This window comes from Mesoplodon mirus, assembly GCF_964341445.2.
Source record: "Mesoplodon mirus genome assembly, chromosome: 2".
Classification (NCBI taxonomy): domain Eukaryota; kingdom Metazoa; phylum Chordata; class Mammalia; order Artiodactyla; family Ziphiidae; genus Mesoplodon; species Mesoplodon mirus.
The window spans coordinates 58,417,689-58,437,543 of NC_138977.1; the positions used below are offsets into that span (position 1 = coordinate 58,417,689).

At 46.8% G+C, this 19,855-nt stretch overlaps 1 long non-coding RNA gene across 2 annotated transcripts in view; it reads right to left on the reverse strand.

Moving 5' to 3' along the window:
• Window positions 1–516: 516 nt before the first annotated feature.
• Window positions 517–19,855, reverse strand: part of LOC309811485 — a 28,495-nt gene continuing 9,156 nt past the window's right edge. The window contains exons 1-2 of one of the 2 annotated variants that reach the window (XR_014295188.1): window positions 12,071–12,112; window positions 517–2,256 (exon numbers count right to left, since the gene is read on the reverse strand). This is a non-coding gene — a long non-coding RNA (uncharacterized lncRNA). Of the gene's footprint in view, window positions 2,257–12,070; window positions 12,113–19,855 lie in introns of those variants that run through there. The other variant, XR_014295187.1, reaches the window with a different exon arrangement.

The following is a 19,855-nucleotide window of genomic DNA, read 5'->3' on the forward strand; positions in this document are numbered from 1 at the left end:
TTATTTTTATACTTTTTGCAACAAAAGGAAATTATTATATTTGTGCAGTGTCCAAGTGAATAAAGACCATGCCTAAGGCAAAAAACAAACAAACAAACAAAACCCCTGAATGCCTAGTGTATGCAAGGCCCTGTGTCATGGGGTGTACCAAAGTGAATAGGACAGACCCTGCCCTCAAGAGATTACCACTCATGGTGGGCGGGGGGTGGGGGATGAGGGCGGCAGGCAGCCATGTTTTCTGACTCCTCGTGCCTTCCCGGGAAGATTACGAAGGCCTCTCCCCAACCTCATCATCACCCCGTCCCTGCCCCACACCTACCAGGTACCAGGTATAAATAACAAATCAATCAAGTTGCATTCTGCCCAAGCCAAGATCCTCACTGCTCTGGACAAAGTAGACTCTGCTACTTCTGTTTCATTTCAAACCAACCTGACATTTCTGGCCAACTTCTACACATTGTTGCCGAAAACTCGGCCTCTGTTCACCAGTGCCGAACAGAAATGCAGAGACAGAGCTTTGGAGGAGTAGAAAAGAGTAGTTTTTATTACTTTGCCAGGCAAACGGGGCCACAGAAGGCTAACACCCTCAAGGCTTGTGCCCCCGTTCCTGGGAAATAGGAAGGTGTCTTATAGTTTCAGAGTGGAAGATAGGGCTGTAGATAAGGATTGGGACTGATGTAGTCTTGCATTCTTCTTTCCTCCTGGAGACACTGAGATCATCAGGGCTGGCGTCAGGTGGTTCCAGAGCAGTTTCTGGAGGTCATTGAGGTTATCGTTATGTGACCTTCTTTCTGGAATGAAGAATGCTCACAGAAGAAAGGAGTGTTAGGCAGTGTTGTCTTAGAGAAGTAAGCATCAGGTACATAGTACAACTTTAGCTAGAGGGCAGTCACTTTCAGAGTGCAGTTAAGCAAGAAAGTGAGGGAGGATAAAACATCTATAGGAGGCCGGCTGAACAGGCAGAAAGAACAAGGGCTGAATAAGGGCTAACATAATGGGGGTGCCTCAACTAGTTTCTCCTACAGCAATATGGATGTCTTCTCTCCCCTGCTAGGCCGTATGCAGACCTGGGATAGCGTGTGTAGTGCTTCCATGCACAAGGTAAGCACACAATAAATACCACTGATGGCCCCAGCCTGGGATTTCCCATGTTCATGCCTCACCTCACTCAGTCTCCTCTCTCAGGAATTTCCTGGGCCCGCCTACTCCACATGGACATGACTCTTCCCCAGCTCCAATGCCACCTCTTCTATTCCTGGTGTGTTTGCTCTCCAGAGCACTTTCTGCATCACACCCATTAATATGGCACATCTGCACAGGTCTTTGCTCCCAAGACTCTGCCTGATTTCAAATAGACCAGAGCCAGAGCTTGGCCTGTGGTAAATGCTTGTATCAGTCAGTACTTTTTTTTTTCTGCATAATAGAATACCCCAAAACTTAGAAATGGCTTTAAAAAATATTTATTTGGTTCATGATTTTGTGGGTCAGGATTTTAGGTTTGGCTCAGCTGGGCAGTTCTTCTGGTCTCAGCTGGACCCTCTCATGCTTCTGGGGTAGTTGCTAGGCAGCCAGAGGCTCTACTTCTTGGGGGTGGCTGTCAACTGAGGTAACTGGGCCACATGTTACTCATGCACCAGCAGTCTAGCCCAGGCTGGTTCACATGGAGCTGCAGATTTCCAAGAGCAAGACTGGAATGATACAGGTTTCTCAAGGCCTAGGCTCAAAACTGGCACTGTGTCACTTCCACAGTTGTATTGACTAAACCATGTCACAACATCCAGCTTCAAGGGTGGGGAAATAGACTCCATCTCCTGACGGCAGGAGCAGCAAAGTCACATTGCAAGGAACACGGATACAGGGATGGATAGAGAATTGGGGCTAGTTTTGCAATCTACTGCAGTACTCAAAAATATTCCCACAATATCTACCACATAGTGGGTACTCAGTAAGTATTTATTGACAGTGCTAAGATTTTCAATCACAATGTTTACAGACTTCATGCAATGCAATTAATTGGCAAAATTTTAGCCCTCACTCATAAGTTATCCATTACTACCTTCAGTTTCAGAATAGCAAATGAGGAGGTCGGGAATACAGGCCTGTGCGAGGGGAAACCCCACTGAGGCTTCCCTGGGAAGAAGTTCAGCTGGCCCCAAACAGCCTCCTCTGAAGGAATCCAGAGCATCTTTAGAGAACTGGGTCCCCTAGGAACCTGGTCCAAACATGGTCACGTGGTTGGAAGCCATACATCTTTACCTGTGAACAGAGAGAGACTTAGATGTTAGTCAGGGCTCGAACACAGCCCCCGTTAAGCCTGATTGCCTTGCAAGCTGCCTGCCAGATAGGAAGCAATTTTGTGTGACGACAGAATGGTTATCTGGCTGTTTCCTGGAGGGTCTATCCCTCCACTGAGCAGGATAAATTCTCAGGGCATCTGTGGAAGGGACATATCTTGTGGACAGAGCCCGCAGCTCAAGTCCTATGACTGAGAGCCCTGATGGGGAACGCTTCCCATCAGAGAATTACTAGAGTCAATCTCCAGGCCTGCTGTGGTTTGAAGTGTGTCCTCCCAAAAATATATGTTGGAATCTTAACCCCAGTGCCTCAGATTGCAACCTTATAGAGATAATCAAATTAAAATGTGGTCAACAGGGTAGACCCTAATCCAATATGACTGATATACTTGTAAAAGGGGTAAATTTGGTCACAGACAGACACACATAAAGGGAAGACAATGTGAAGGGGCACAGGGAGAAGAGGGCCATCTACAAGCCAAGGGTTGAGAGCTGGGACAGATCCTTCCCTCACGGCTCTCACCTTGATTTGTCAACCCTGCTAACACCTGGTTTCAGACTTCGAGTCTCCAGAACTGTGCGATAGTAAACTACTGTTGCTAAGCCACCCAGTTTGTGGTACTCTGTTACAAAACGAATACAAGGCCTTCAATCTCTCCTTTTTCCTTCTGTTCTCCTCGTATTTACCCTTGTCATACACCCCGTGAGGGGAAAGTACATTTAGGTAGAAATAAAACATGAAGTCTCAGGGACATGGATGAGCCAGACCCCATGTATCATTCTTTGCCTCCCTGAGTCCTCCACCTGGGGCCACACCTCTGCCTGGAGCTAAGTTACCAATAGCCAGCAGCTCAAGGTCACTCCAAGTTACTGCCACCCTAAACAGAAGAGCAGTTCACCCCAGTCCCTCTTCCAGAAAGTTCAGCCTGGAGCCCCCCTCTAGATACTGCAGGGTTTGCAAAGATGATCAAGAAACAGTCAGTTCCCTCAAGATGCTTGCAGTTTGCCATGGGGAATAAGATTCAAATAAAAAGTAACTATAATAAAGTGTTTCTCAAGCTTCAGCCATTGCCATACCACTTTCTGGATATTTGCTATATCTGAGCCCCACCCAGCAGTGAGCTTGAGTCACTTATATGGACTCAGAGTGTCCATATAAGTCCTGCACATCTTTTTCCAGCTCTGCATTTAGTGGCATCCTGTAGGTTATTAGAAACGGGCATGGTGAGAGAATTTACAGCATGGAAACCAGCACACACTACAAATCAGGACTTTTTTGTGGGGGGGGGGCAGATACAGCTTACTTCCTTTTTCCTTTAAATTGACTTTTTTTTTTTTTTTTTTTGCGGTACGCGGGCCTCTCACTGTTGTGGCCTCTCCCGTTGCAGAGCATAGGCTCCGGACGCGCAGGCTCAGCGGCCATGGCTCACCGGCCATGGCTCACCGGCCCAGCCGCTCCGCGGCATGTGGGATCTTCCCGGACAAGGGCACGAACCTGCGTCCCCTGCATCGGCAGGTGGACTCTCAACCACTGCGCCACCAGGGAAGCCCCTAAATTGACTTACTTTTTAACTTAAAAATATTTATTTTATAGCCATGACATGGAAGCAACCTAAATGTCCATTGACAGATGAACGGATAAAGAAGATATGGTATATACATATGGAATACTACTCAGCCATAAAAAGAATGACATACTGCCATTTGCAGCAACATGGATGGACCTAGAGATTACCATACTAAGTGAAGTAAGTCAGACAAAGAAAGACAAATATCATATGATATCATTTATATGTGGAATCTAAAAGAATGATACAAATTAACTTATTTACAAAACGGAAATAGACTCACAGACTTAGAAAACAAATTATGGTTACCAAAGGGGAAGGGGGGGAGGGAGGGATAAATTAGGAGTTTGGGATTAACAGGTACACACTATTATATATAAAATAGATAGAGCTACCATCTGATCCAGCAATCCCACTGCTGGTCATACTTCCGGAGAAAACCATAATTCAAAAGGATGCATGCACCCCGATGTTCATTGCAGCACTATTTACAAAAGCCAGGACGTGGAAGCAACCTAAATGTCCATCAACAGAGGACTGGATAAAGAAGCAGAGGACACAGCACACGCCAAGCCACTGAAGGTGCAAAGAGCTGGTGATTTCAGGAACCAAGATAAGGTCTGTGAGGCTGGCATGCAGTGGGAGAGTGGGCAAAGGATGAGAATGGTAGAGTGAGCAGGGGCAGACCAGGCCGGGCTTGGTAACCTTATATAGTCTAAATGCACTGGAAGTCATAAAGGGTTCTGAACAGGGGAGTGACAAGACCTGATTTGTATTTTAAGATTCCTCTGCCTGCAATGTGGAGAAGGGGGCCAAGAGTGCCCATGGGAAGAATAATCAGGAGGCTCACTTAGTCTTCCAGGGGAGAGATGATGGTGACGGGAGAGAGAAGGATGTAAGATAGAAGATAGAACCACCAGCACTTGGAGATGGATTGAATTTGGAGACTGAAAGAGAGGTATCAAGGGTGACACCCTGGCTTCTGGCTTGAGCCTTTACTGGATGGTGCCATGGCATGAAGAGGAACCAGTTGGGGGGAGGGGGACGATCAAGAGTTCAGCATGGGGGCTTCCCTAGTGGCGCAGCGTTTGAGAGTCCACCTGCCGATGCAGGGGATGCGGGTTCGTGCCCCGGTCCAGGAAGATCCCACATGCCGTGGAGCAGCTGGGCCCGTGAGCCATGGCCGCTGAGCCTGTGCTCCGCAACGGGAGAGACCACAACAGTGAGAGGCCCGCGTACCTCAAAAAAAAAAAAAAAAAAAAAAAAGAGTTCAGCATGTCCAATGCTGTGTTTGAGACATGGGAGACACATCCACCGGGGTGTCAATAACAATGTCAACACCTGCCTCTGTTGGGTCACCTCGTGCCAGACTGGGAGCCACACTTCACATGCATCTTCTTACTGGCTCCAGAAAAGACCACTGTGCAGTAACTTCCAGTGTTATCTCCATTTTAAGGATGTGAAAATTGAGCACAGAGATGAAATGACTTGCCCGGAGTCACATGGCTTGTACCTGGCAGAGTCAGGGATTCAAACCCTGTCCACCAGATTCCATCCACAAGGTCAATTCCCCGAGCTACCCCTGGGAATGAGTTGGGGGAGGAGGTAGAAGTTGGGGAGGGGCCTTTAAGGCCTACACCCCTGCTTTATTCTCATATCCCCTCCCACAGTGCCCTCAGAGAAGACAGCACCCCCAGCAGGCTTGTCCCAACCTGTCTGTGGATTCAGATATGTCTGGGCATGTCTGTCTGAGAGCTTTGTGGGCTGAGACTCTGTGGGGCTATTGGCATTAAGGGATCAGAAAGCCTCATGGGAAAGTGCTGTCCAGAAGGGAAGAGTACAGCAACATGCTTAGCCCAAGCACGATGGGTCACTCAGAAAAGAGGGACAGTTTAAAAACATTTTAAATAATGTTTTTTTTCCCAACTACAAAAATATTACTTGCCGAGTGCAGAAAATTTGCAAAACACTCACACACATACACAAAATACAATGGAAAAAAATCACCTATAACCCTATCTCTCAAAGAGAGATAACCTCTGTTATCGTTTGGATGCATGTCCTTCCAGTCTTATATTTACATATATGATCATTTTGTACACATGGATTAGAGCCCTGCTCGTTTATTTCCATAGGAAGAATTCCTAGCAGTGAATTCCTAGCAATTAGGACAAAGAACAAGCATATATTTAAGTTTTTTAATGAAAATGCTATGACTCCTGGCAGGGCTGAGACTAGGCAAAGGTACCAAAGGTTCCCAAGATACAAAATTTAAGGAGGGCTCATGTGCCCACAGCCGCAGAAAGCCAAACTCTGACAGCAGGTATTTGCAGCAAAGTAAGGGTTTATTTGCAGGATGCCCAGCAAGGGAGTGGGAAACAAGTCTCAGATCCACTCCAGCTCGGTCTTTGAGTTAGGGATGTTTTAAGGGGGAAGAACAAAGAGGCTGGGATTTATCATCTTGTGACATTTCTTTTTTTTTTTTTAATTTTTATTTTTTGCGGTACGCGGGCCTCTCACTGTTGTGGCCTCTCCCATTGCGAAGCACAGGCTCCGGACGCGCAGGCTCAGCGGCCATGGCTCACCGGCCATGGCTCACCGGCCCAGCCGCTCCGCGGCATGTGGGATCTTCCCGGACCGGGGAACGAACCCGTGTCCCCTGCATCGGCAGGCGGACTCTCAACCACTGCGCCACCAGGGAAGCCCCCATCTTGTGACATTTCTTAATCATGGTTTTGGGAGCCAGGATGTCTCTGGTTTAGAGTTCTTGGCCAGGTGGTCCATGGTTCAGGGGTCTATGAGCTCATCTTGCCTTGGAGAAACAGCCTGAGTTTATACATCAATGATTTCTACAGCAGCAATTTTAGTACATTAACGATGTTATCGGCAGCAGCAATCTTAGTCATCTGACTCTGGTTAATGGGTGTTCAGTTAGCACAGGATTGAGGTTAGAGGGGACAAGAAAGGGATTGAGTTCAGAGGAGACAAGCAAGGGAATCAAGTTTTGGATAGAGAGATTCATCATAAACTCGGGAAGGGGACTCAGTTTTAGGGGGACTCAGTTTTAGTCAGTTTCGTAGCACTCTCTTTTGCATCCCGTGGCCAGGACTTGGTCCTGGTCACACCTAACTACAAGGGAGGCTGGAAAATGTAGTCCATGTCTGAGTGTTCATGTGCCCAGCTAAAGCTTGTGAATTTTATTGCTAAAAAGAAGGGGAAAATGGACACTGGGGAACGATTAGTGATCTCTGCCCAAGGCAGGGATTAGGGGTAGGGGTTCCTACATTTTAAAAGGTGGAGACTAAGCTGAAGAAATAAATCTTGTTTTTCATGCTCAAACTACTGGGGTCCAGGAAAATATGATTTAAAGATTTTGTGTCCAGAGTATAATTATGAAGCGTTGAGACTGACTGTGGAAGTATCCTCTACATGGCACAGGGCTGCAGACCCTACCTGCTTATGAAGTGTTTATTGATCAATCATTCATTTATCAGCAGGCCAGGAAATCATTAATTCATCCATTCTTTTCATACTTTCTTGTAGATCAGCTTGCCTTGCCTCTGACTCCCCAGGATGTTGTTTGATGCTATCGGTTGCTATTCCAACATCCACGCCCTTCTTTTTTCTCATCAATAGAATACACTTTTGTTTGGGGCAGCAATATGCCAACTACACACTCGCTTTCTGTGCCTCTCTTGAAACTAGGGGAAACCTTGTGTCATGGTCTGGTCAACTGTATCAGTTTCCTAGAGCTGCCATAACAAGGTACCATGGACTGGGTGGCTTAAACAATGGAAGTTTATTGTCTCACAGTTCTGGAGACTACAAGTCTGAAATCAAGTTGTCTGATTTCCAGAAGGAAATCTGGTTCCTTCTGAGGGCCGGGAGGGAAGGATCTACTCCAGTCTCTCTCCTTGGCCTGTAGATGGCCATCTTCTCCCAATGTATCTTTACATCGCCTTCCCTTTGTGCCTTCCCTCTGTGTCCAAGTTTCCCCTTTTAACAAGGACACCCTATTGGATTAGAACTCACCCTAATGACCTCATTTTAACTTGCTTGCCTCTTTAAAGATACAATCTTCAGGGAATTCCCTGGCAGTCCAGTGGTTAGGACTCTGTGCTTTCACTGCTGAGGGCTCGGGTTTGATCCCTGGTCGGTGAACGAAGATCCCACATACCAGTGCAGTGCGACCAAAAAAAAAAAGATACAATCATCAAATGAAGTCACATTCTGAGGTACTGGGAGTTAGGACTCCAACATATCTTTCCTTGGGAGGACACAATTCCACTCATAACACTAATGAAATAAAAACAGAAGTCAGCTGGGGGTATTTGGGCAAGTGTTTACTTTCCTGATACAATGAGATAACTTTCTTCCTGCCTTGAATGTAAATGTAACAGCTGCAGCCTTGGGTGCCATCTTCTGACCATGACAGAGGGACACTGAATCAACTCCAGCAACCTCAGAGCTCTGGTCATCTTATTATGTGGCTTTCATTCAGGCTTTTGAGGAGAGGGTTTTTGTTTGTTTGTTTGTTTGTTTTTGGTACGCGGGCCTCTCACTGTTGTGGCCTCTCCTGTTGCAGAGCACAGGCTCCGGACACGTAGGCTCAGCGGCCATGGCTCACGGGCCCAGCCGCTCCACGGCACGTGGGATTCCCCCCGGACCAGGGCACGAACCTGTGTCCCCTGCATCGCCAGGCGGACTCTCAACCACTGTGCCACCAGGGAAGCGCCAGAGGAGAGTTTTTTATTACCTGCAGCTGAATGCATTCTTAACTGGTCCACCATATCCCTGGACTGTCTTTAGCTCATCTGCACTTGTTAGGGGACCTTCAGAATCTTATATAAGAACATCCCACTCATCTGTCTTCTGATGTCTTATTCTAAAGTTCATGTAACTTCCAGAGCAACGGCAAGACACAGGCACACATAGTCTTTACTGAAATGCCTGAGAAGGCTGGGCTTTGAAGAGATGCGCTATTGGAATGCAGTGGGCCTCATAGCTAAAGGCTGAGCCGGAGGAGTATTAGAAACAAGATGGTGATTGGGGTGAATGAGAAAGGGAAGTGAGAAAAGAGGCAAAAAACAGATGGGTTTAGTAATGCTTCCTACTGAGGAGACTAGGGAAGGTGGATTTACTAGGATTGGTGAGCGGGGAGAACCTAGAGGAAGTCCCAAGGGAATTTCCTCCATTGCCTAAATACAATAATGTAAAATCACAGGCTACATGAAAACTTGAGAATATCTAGTTTAGGTATAGCAAACTCAGATGCTTCTGGGGTCCAGGCAGTAGCATGAGTGAGTGAAGTAGGCAGGTGAAGACTGCAAGGTGGTCCACCAGATGGGGCAGCGGTAAATCAGCGTCCAGTCTTGATGCTCTGCTCTGGGCCAAGAATTATTAAATCTGATTTTTCAAGAAAAGCTAGAAATCCACTTTTTATGTTGAAATCTCTAGGTTTTTAATGTGGAAAACTCATTAGGTGGTCTTGAACCATATGTGAGCCAAATAAAATACATCTGTGAGCTAGATGTGGTCAACCAGAGTGCCACCTCTGGTCCAGCCCTACCTCATACCGAAAGCAGTAGACCCCACTACAGTATCCTGCACAAGGGCTCCCCAAACCTCACCTTGAATGCCTCCAGTGACACAAGAGTTCATGAAAAATCCACCAAATCCTACAATTCCAGACATCAACCCACATCTCTATTGCAGCGTAAAAAAAGCAGAAGACTGCTTCCTCCATGCATCCAATATCCTTTTCTCTTTGCCTGGTTTAAAAAAAAAAAGTGCCATACAGAGACAACAGATACATCGGAATCTTTCAGGCTGTCCATATGGGACTAAGGCAGAAAAGATAGAAACAGGTGGATGCACGTAAATATTTAAGTCAGAAAATATAGGTCACTGTGACTGATTAGATATGAGGGGTGAGCAAAAGATAAATTGAGGTTGACCTTTAGTCTCTGGCTGGAGTGAGCCGAGGTTGATGGTGCCATGTCCCAAGAAAGGGCATGCAGGAGGTGGGAGAGGATTTGGAGCAGAGGGGGAGCAGCAGGCTTGATTTAGAGCAGCGGTCCCCAACCTTTTTGGTACCAGGGACTGGTTTCGTGGAAGACAAATTTTTCCATGGAAGGGGTGAGGGGGATGGCTCAGGTGGTAATGCAAGTGACGGGGAGCGGCAAATGAAGCTTCGCTCACTCGCCCGCCGCTCACCTCCTGCTGTGCGGCCCGGTTCCTAACAGGCCTCGGACTGGGGATTGGGGACCCCTGATTTAGAGGATGTACAGTTAGATGTGCTTGAAGGACATCCATGTGGCCGTTAAAATCTGAGATGGGAGCTCAGCAAGGGATTCTGGGCTGAAGCTACAGATTTGGGAGCCATCGGCAGAAGCTGAAGCAGCAGGAGTGGGCAAGCTCACCTTAGGGCGATGTGGAATGAAAAGGCAAGAGGACCAAGGGCAAAACCCGGGGAACATCAACATTTACATGAAGGGCAGTAGGTGGCAGATAGTAGATGAAGACCAAAATGGTGATGCCAGGAAGGGGCGACGAGAAATCCCTGAAATGCAAGGGAGGAGAAAGTTAAGAAAAAGAGAACAGTCAGACGAGGACCAAAAGTATCCACTGGATGTGGCATGGAAGCAGCTTCTGTGCAATGGCAGGATGGAGGCTCAAATGAAGTGACCGAAGAGTGGATGCCTGGAAAGGAAAGCGTGATCGGCAAGTGCAGGCAACTCCTTCTAAAAGCTTGGATGGAAGGAAAGGAGGAAAACATGGCCTCAATAAACTGGGAAGGGCCGTAAGGCCTAGGGAGGGTAAACTTGGGCATATGTAAACTCTGACGCCAAAAAATCAGGGGAGGCACAGAAAGTCCATTTGGAGAGACAGGAAAACACTGACCTGAACTCTGGAGCCCCTCAACCTTATTTTTATAGCATAAGATAGAGCCTTCTAGATAACCCCATGTCTTAATCGGCTCAGGCAGCCATAACAAAACACCATATGCTGGGTGGCTTAAACAACATGAATTTATTTTCTCACAGTTCTAGAGGCTGGGAAGTTCAAGGTAAAGGGACCAGTCCATTTGGTTTCTGGTGAGGTCTCTCTCCCTGACTGGCAGATGGCTACCTTCTCTCTGTATCCTCACATGGTGGAGACAGAACTCTGGCATCTCTTCCTCTTTTTATCAAGGCACCAGCCCTACAGGATTAGGACACAACTCTTGTGAGCTCTTTTAACCTTAAATGCCTCCTTGTAGGCCCATCTCCACATGTGATCACGTGGGGGTTAAGCCTTCAATAAATGAATTTGGAGGGAATATAATTCAGTGCCCAGCACGCCATGTACTCACCTTTCTGTCTATTTCTGGAGCAAGCTATTTGACGTTTCGTGGGCCTCACTGAAACTGCCAAGCTGGAGCTCCCTCCACCTAACCACACCCTCCCCTTCTCCCCCTGTGTCTTCCCTTCTCTGACTTATAGGAAGGACATTGTTAAGAGAATTGCCTGATGGTCAAAATACAAGATGTTCTTCTGGAAGGTGGAAGGAGTCTGGAGCTTCCAAGAGAAACACCCTCATGCCAAGCCATGGGGTGGCTCATGTGACTGTTGTATGGACACAGATCATTCCCACCAAGGATGCCCCCAAATACAGTTGTCCAGCTAGGTCACAATAAAAGTGAGTTTTTAGGACTACAATATCCACTTTCCACCCAAGTCATTTTAGCCTCTAACCATTGAACAATCCAGCCCCTGCCTATCCCTTCACTCCTTTTGACCCTGAATGTCCTATAAATCATTTATTTATTCAACACATATTTACTGAACACCTACATGTGCCAGGCACTGTGCTAGTCCCTGGGGAAATGAAGAGACCATGACAAGCTGCTTTCATAGCACTTACAATCTGGGGGGTGGGGAGGGGGGGCAGTTATTAATTAAATAATCACACAGTTATAAATGTATAAGTCATGTGGAGGTGAGGCACACAATGGCATGAGAGCCTCTAACAAGGAGATCAGGCCTTGGCATCTTGGCTGATGGGAAAACTCATGTCAGTGGGATGGGAATGGTAAGGGATGAGTAGGAGTAAGCTAGGTGAATGTTAGAGAATAGGTTGGTTTTCTATGCTGCATATAGAAAATAGTAACACATTTACGCAGCTTTTTCTTTTTTAAACAACAAACTTAGCAACTTAAAAGAATACCTTTGTGGGAATTCCCTGGAGGCCCAATGGTTAGGACTCGGCACTCTCACTGCCGCGGACCCAGGTTCAATCCCTGGTTGGGGAATTAAGATCCTGCAAGCCGCATGGTGCAGCCAAAAAAAAAAAAAAGAATGCCTTTGCTATCTCACAGTTTCTTTGGGTCAGGAGTCCTAGCACGGCTTGGCTGGGTCCTCTGCAAGGCTGCAATCAAGGTATGAAGCAGGGCTGTGTTCTCACATGGAGGCCTGACTAGGGAAGGTTCAGAGGCTCTAGAAAGATGGAGTCTTACACAACATAATCACAAAAGTGACATTCTGTCACCTTTGCCATATTCTATTGGTTACAAGCAAGTCACAAGTCCCACCCTCACTCAAGGGTGTGAACACCAGAAGTTAGGGGTCATGGGGGGTCACCTTAAAGTCTGTACATCACAGAGAACAACCAAAGGGAACAGCAAGTGCAAAGGCCCTGTTATGGGAGGGAGCATGGTCCATTTGAGGAACAGGGGCACAGAAAGGGAGAGGGAGATGAAGCCAGACCATGGAGGGCCTTATTCAGGATCCCAAGAGGTGTGGGATGTCATGGGAAGAAGGTGGTGGTACAATACAGTATACACTGACAGCCATTGCTACCCCAGGGCTTCTGAGCCTAACTCAGTCTGGAAAGATGAATGACCCCATCTAAATCCAGCCAGAAGACCTGGATGCAAGGAGCTGAATGCACCCCATGGACGCTCCATGAGGTTTGCCCTTGTTCACCCCTGAACCCAGAGCCATGGCCATACCAGGAGCTCAGCAGATATTTCTGAATGAATTAGTTAATGGAGACATGGAAGCCAGGTAGCTTGTCCAGAACCTTCGTGGAGAATCAGATCCCCTAATCGAGTCAAGTCTTCCACCCTGAACTCGACAGCACCACCCAGTCACCACTAAAGGATTCCCATTGAAAACCCTGGGCTTCACCTAAGAGAGGGCAGAAGCTCCCGGGGCAAAAGTGCCTCTTGACTCAACGTGGCGAGCACCCAATCTGGGCTGCCAGGCTCTGTACGCTGTGTGCCTTGCCTTTGGGCTGTGGCTGGCACAGGGCGTTGCACACCATTCATCGTGGATGACAATTTTAAAAGTGCTCTCATTAAAAAAAAAAAAAGAAAGTGCTCTCTCTGGTTGGAGCTCAAGCTATCTAAACCAGCACATGCCACTGGCTATGGTATGGCATTAAGTGAACTGCCCACTTTCACTCTGCAGGCCAGGGGTGATGGAGGAAACGTTATACCCATGAAGAATTTTCTACTGAGAAGATACTGAGATGGAGAGAGAAAGACAGGAACTGCAGGTGCTGACTTGTAGTAAACAGGCAGACAATAAACGGACTTCAGCAGAGGATTTTATGATACCTAAGTAACTTTGCACAAACTGTACCTCATTTTCTGAAGTCGGAAACTATAGACTTTTTTTTTTTTTTTTGCCACACCGCACCATGCGAGGCTTGCAGGATCTTAGTTCCCCGACCAAGGATTGAACCCCTACCCCCTGCAGTGAAGCATGGAGTCCTAACCACTGGACCCCAGGGAAGTTCCTACAACTACAGACTTTTTTTTTTTTTCCTTTTTTTTTCGGTACGCGGGCCTCTCACTGTTGTGGCCTCTCCCATTGCGGAGCACAGGCTCCGGACGCCCAGGCTCAGCGGCCATGGCTCACAGGCCCAGCCACTCTGTGGTACGTGGGATCTTCCCGGACCGGGGCACGAACCCGTGTCCCCTGCATCGGCAGGCGGACTCTCAACCACTGCGCCATCAGGGAAGCCCAACTACAGACTTTTGTTGGTGTCACCTGACAAGGCCTCTGAAGGAGGAAATAACAAGACTGAAGCATGGCCTCTGCTTCAGTCAGACATGCTGCCCTCTAGCCTCAGGGCCCCTGGCATCTTCTAGGACCCAGACTGGTGCCTAATCATCATTCCCATCTGCCAGACTTTGGCTGGGCCTGACACTTAATCCTCAGAAGAGCACTCTGTGAATGAGGGACTCCTCCTTTTATTCACACGAGAGAACACATTCAGGCTCATGGTCACACAGCAAGCAGGTGGGAGAGCCAGCTTTTGAACCAAAGCACACGTGAGGTCGTAGCCTGTGTGCAGTGGACGGTTCCCAATCACAGTGAGAGGGTAGAGAATTTCCAGAGACACGTCAGGGGACCTCGGGCAAGTTAGCCTCTCTGAGGCTGCATCCTCATCTGTAAAACAGGCATAATAATACCCACCTTGTATGGAAGTTGGGAGTATTTGAGATAAGATCTCTGGAAGTCCTAGAACAGCCCTTGATTCAGCCTCGCTGTCTATAAATGTTATTGATGATTATTATCACCTTCTGAACACATTCTGCCTTTTATGTGTCAGGAGCTCAAGAAATGGCTGCTGCTCATCCCTGCCTGAGTTCAGCAGATGTGACAATAAAGAATGGGTCCCCAAGGGGCACCTTGCACTCTTTACGATGCAGGAAGCCAGTGGGCACAGGAGGAAACACATAGGATGGCCAGCCAGAAGCTCAAGAAGCCATATCCTCTTTGAGTCTCAGTTTCTTTACCTGTGAAGTGTAAGAATAATAATATTGATAATAATAATGAAAATAATAAGCAGGCTGCCTCCAACACAGGGCTGTGGCTCAGCTTAAGTGAGATAATGGTCTGACAGTGCTTGTTAAAGTGGAAAAGTTTTATCTAAAGATAAGGGGCGGGCTTCCCTGGTGGCGCAGTGGTTAAGAATCCGCCTGCCAGGGCTTCCCTGGTGGCGCAGTGGTTGAGAGTCGGCCTGCCGATGCAGGGGATATGGGTTTGTGCCCTGGTCCGGGAAGATCCCACATGCCGCGAAGCGGCTGGGCCCGTGAGCCATGGCCGCTGAGCCTGTGCTCCGCAATGGGAGAGGCCACAACAGTGAGAGGCCCGCGTACCCCAAAAAATAAAAAATAAAAAAATAAATAAAGATAAGGGGCTATTATCCCTATGATGATACAGATGGAGAGCGGGTAGCCTCACTACAGAGGGCAGAAAGAGCCTCCCTCTGCCCCTGGGAAAGACAGAACCAGAGAGAACAGAGGTAGAAGTTATGTACAGGGGAGTTAGAAGGAATGAGTTTGGGGAGGCTCTGCTGGCTAAACACTGGAATAATAAGTTACAGAAGGATCATCCCTGGGTTGGGGACACCCAGGCCACGTCCATTTTTTGAAACTCAAGTTATACTAATAAACATTAAAAGTTCCAAGAAAGGGCTGCCCAAATGTGGTATATATTGCATGTTCAATCCTGGCAGCACATTGGGTATGGATCCAGGGGTCACAATTGCATCAGCAGCTTTCAAATCACCAACTATCTAGATAACCTCATTCAGAGATAAGATTCTGCTCCCAATTCCAACATGTGCATTTTTTCCTCACTACCAAGCCATTCTCCAAGACCAGCTGGGTGCCCTATAATTCTGACACTAAGTACCTGGAGATAGTGTCAGATGCCACAGGCTAAGCGCTCAGTCCTACAGAACTGCTCCCCCCCAACTTCAGATGCCAATCTCAAGTCCAGGTTGTCACCTGTGCTTCTGACCGACTGGCTATAGACAGGTGATTCCAATTACCGCCCCCCTCAGGTTTGATTAATTTGCTAGAGCGGCTCACTCTAGAACTCAGAGAAACATTCTACTTACTAGACTACTTACTGGTTTACTATTAAAGGATATAACTCAGAACAGCCAGATAGGAAAGATGCATAGGGCAAGGTATGGGGAAAGGGGTGTGGAGCTTCCTGCTTTTTCTGGGCGTACCACTCTCCTCAGATCTCCACATGTTCATCAACCTGGAAGTTCTTTGAACCTCCCCGCTTCCCCCATCCCCAATCTTTTTGGTTTTTTATGGAAGCTTCATTACATAGGCAAGATTGATTAGATCATTGGCCATTGGTGACTGAACTCAATCTTCTGTCCCTTTTTCCTCCCCAGAGGTCAGAGGGGTGGAACTGAAAGTTCCAGCTCTCCAATTACTTGGTTGGTTCCACTGGTGACCAGCCCTCCTTCTTAGGTGACCTAAGGGCATTTCAAAAGTCACCTCAACATCACAAAAGACACCTTGATCACTCTCTTCACTTAGGAAATGCCAAGGGTCTTAGGAACTCTGTGCTAGGAACAGGGACTGAGAACAAATACGTATTTCCTAATATAAATCCTAATATTACAAGAGCTAATACACAGCCTGTACATTTGAGGCCAGAAAAGACCCTCCTAGTTCCCCATGGTAGGTTCTGGGAGAGGGAGCAGAGATATCTTTTTCCTTGAAATTCTCATCTGATCAACAGACTGTGGTATATCCATAAATGAAATGCCACTCAGCCATAAGAAGGAATGGATTACTGATATAGCAACACATTGTGCTGTATATAAAACAGTATACACAGTGTGCTTCCATTTATATAAAGTTTTAGAACAGGCAAAGCTAAGCTGTAGTGATAGGCAGAAGATCAGTGATTATCTAAGGCTGGGGCTTGGGGTGTGAGGTGACGACTACAAAGAGGGACAAGGGAACTTTGGGGTGTGAGGAAATGTTCTAGATCTTGATTGTGGTGGTATTTACAGAGATGTAAACATTTATCAAAATTCATTGACATGCACACTTGAAAGAGGTGCACATAAATTACACCATAACCCAGTTGATAAACACAAATTCTCACCTGAACTGGGCCACCCACTGCCCGCAACTGTGTCTAATGTTTGTATCTCAGCTTCCACAAAGACTCCCTAAAGTCAATTCAGCACCACGGACCACAGGCTGGTTCTGAGCCAGGCCCCAGACGATGCAAGGTGAGGAGGGGCCCAGTTCTCGCCTTTGAAGAGTTCACGGTCTTGCAGGGAACCAGATGCATAAGCAGGCAACATTCATGCACAAGGTTGGTACAAGTGACCTCAGTGTACTCAAGGCACTATGGGAGCTCTGGGGGAGGGAACCAGCTCTGGCCGGGAGGAGGAAAGTCACGGCAGGTCAACCCACACAGAGTATTAAATAGGAGTCTGGGTTAGGCAGGGAAGGGGAGGTGGGGCGGAGAGCATCACTGCGGGCAGAATGTTCGCTCCACTGAGCTGGGGGGCCTCTGTCTTGTTTACTGCTATACCTCCTCCCCTAGAAAGTACCTGACACTCAGTAGGTGCTCATTAAGGATCTGTTGAGTTAATGGACAATATAAGCAAAGACAGGGGAATTCCCTGGCGGTCCAGTGGTTAGGACTTGGCGCTTTCACTGCGGGGGCCCAGGTTCAGTCCCTGGCCGGGGAACTAAGATCCCACAAACCACGCAGCATGGCCAAAAGAAAAAAAAAAAAAAAAAAAAAGCAAAGACAGGGTCTGCAAACTATGGCCCACAGGCCAAATCCAGCTGGCCGCTTGTTTTTGTAAATAAAGTCTTAACTGGATCCATGCTCATTTGTTTACATGTTGTCTCAGGCTGTTTTCTCACTACAACAATAAAAGTTGAAAACTTGTGACAGAGACCATATGGCCTGTGACGCCTAAAATATTTACTCTCCAATCTTTTATTGAAAAAGTTTGCTAACCCCTGAGCAAAGGCAAGGAGGCGAAGCTTTTAGAGTTAATCCCAAAGGCTAAGAGGAAGGAAATTAGGTAAGGTGAGAAAAACAATGTGAATGGATCCTTCATTGTCCAGTTACAAAATGTGTGTACACATTGACTTACCTTTTCTGGTGGATACGTAGATTAATGCCCTTGACACCTGATCTAACTTCCTTTTGGTCTGCCTTCTTACACTGCAGGGGCTGGAAGGCTGAAAAACAGTATTTTTTATGTTCCCTTGCAGCAAAACCCCCCAGATGCATTTCAGGGGTTGGAGTTACACCAGTCAGATGCCTTCAGGGACTTCCCTGGCAGTCCAGTGGTTAAGACGCCATGCTCCCAATGCAGGGGGCATGGGTTTGATCCCTGGTTGGGGAACTAAGATCCCGCATGCCGCATGGCGCGGCAAAAAAAAAAAAAAAAAAAAAAATCAGACACCTTCACACAAGACTTGAGTGCTTACCTGAGTGTAGAAGGGAGAGAGGCAGTGTTGCTCCGGGCCTCCACTTAGCGGATATTGGTCTAGCAGACTGTGTGGCTTTGAAGCTGAAAGTGCAGCAGCAGCAACCTGACCTCTGAATGTGGCTAAGACGGGACTGGCAGTTGTTTATTATTTCACAGGTCCCTGACTCTCATCCAGGTTGCAGCTCTCTTGGAGGATCAGTTCTGCAGGGTTCTGACAATCATTCCTGGAGGCCGAGCCTGGAGCCCATTCTTCTAGTTTATCCAGTGTGTTTCAAGCACCTACTTCTCTGAATCAACCTTTTCTGTTACTGCAACTGACTCCTGATGGGTATACTACTTAAACATTTGTGCTGTGCTCTTTAAATGAAACCAGGTAGATTAAAAAACATATGTGTTTAGCTCTTCTTTCCCATTAGACCCCCCGCTAAAGTAAGAGCAGAGGAATTTTTTTTTAAAGTATAAACCCATAAGGACTAAGAAGTCAGGAAAGGATATAGCAGTGGAAGAATAATGGCAACAACATTTTGGAAGCTGGAAAGCAGAGAGGGAAGTGGTAAGTGACTTAGCAGAGTGGGAAAAGTGAAGGTGGAACAGCTAACAAGAAAAAGCCCAGTTCACCATATGACCCAGCAATTCCATTCCTGGGTATATATCCAAAAAACCCAAAAACACTAATTTGAAAAGATACGTGCACCCCAATATTTATACCAGCACTAATTTACAATTGCCAGGATGTGGAAGCAACTTAAGTCTCCATCAACAGATGAGTGGATAAAGAAAATGTGATATATGCATAATCACCAGATGTGTATACACACACACACACACACACACACACACACACACACCACAATGGAATACTACTCAGCCATAAAAAAGAATGAAATTTTGCCATTTGCAGCAACACAGATGGACTTGGAGATGAAATAAATCAGATGGAGAAAGACAAATACAATATGATATCACTTACATGTGGAAACTAAAAAATACAGCAAACTAGTGAATATAACAAAAAACAAACAAGGACTTCCCTGGTGGTGCAGTGGTTAAGAATCCGCCTGCCAATGTAGGGGACACAGGTTCGAGCCCTGGTCTGGGAAATCCCACATGCTGCGGAGCAACTAAGCCCGTGCGCCACAACTGCTGAAGCCCGTGCTCTGGAGTCCGTGTTCCGCAATGAGAGAAGCCACCGCAATGAGAAGCCCACGCACCGCAACGAAGAGTAGCCCCTACTCGCCACAACTAGAGAAAGCCCGCGCGCAGCAATGAAGACCCCCATGCAGCCAAAAATAAATAAAATTAATTAATTAATTTAAAAAAAAAAGAAACAGGCTCACATACATAGAGAACAAACTAGTGGTTACCAGTGGGGAGAAAGAAGGGGGGAGGGACAAGATAGGAATAGGGGTTAAGAGGTACAAACTACTATGTAGAAAATATATAAGCTACAAGGAAGGAGATATATTGTACAGCACAGGGAAGATAGCTAATATTTTATAACTATAAATGGAAAATAACCTTTAAAATTGTGAATCACTATGCTGTACATCTGTAACATATATTACGCATCAACTATACTTCAATTAAAAAAAAAAAGAAAAGAAAAAGTCCAGTTCATAGCACAGCACTCCAGGAGGGCTGATGAATCAGAGGCTCCAGGTACCTCTGTAGTCAGAGGTGCAAAGTGGGGCTGAAGAGATAAAAAAACTAGTTCAAAATCTT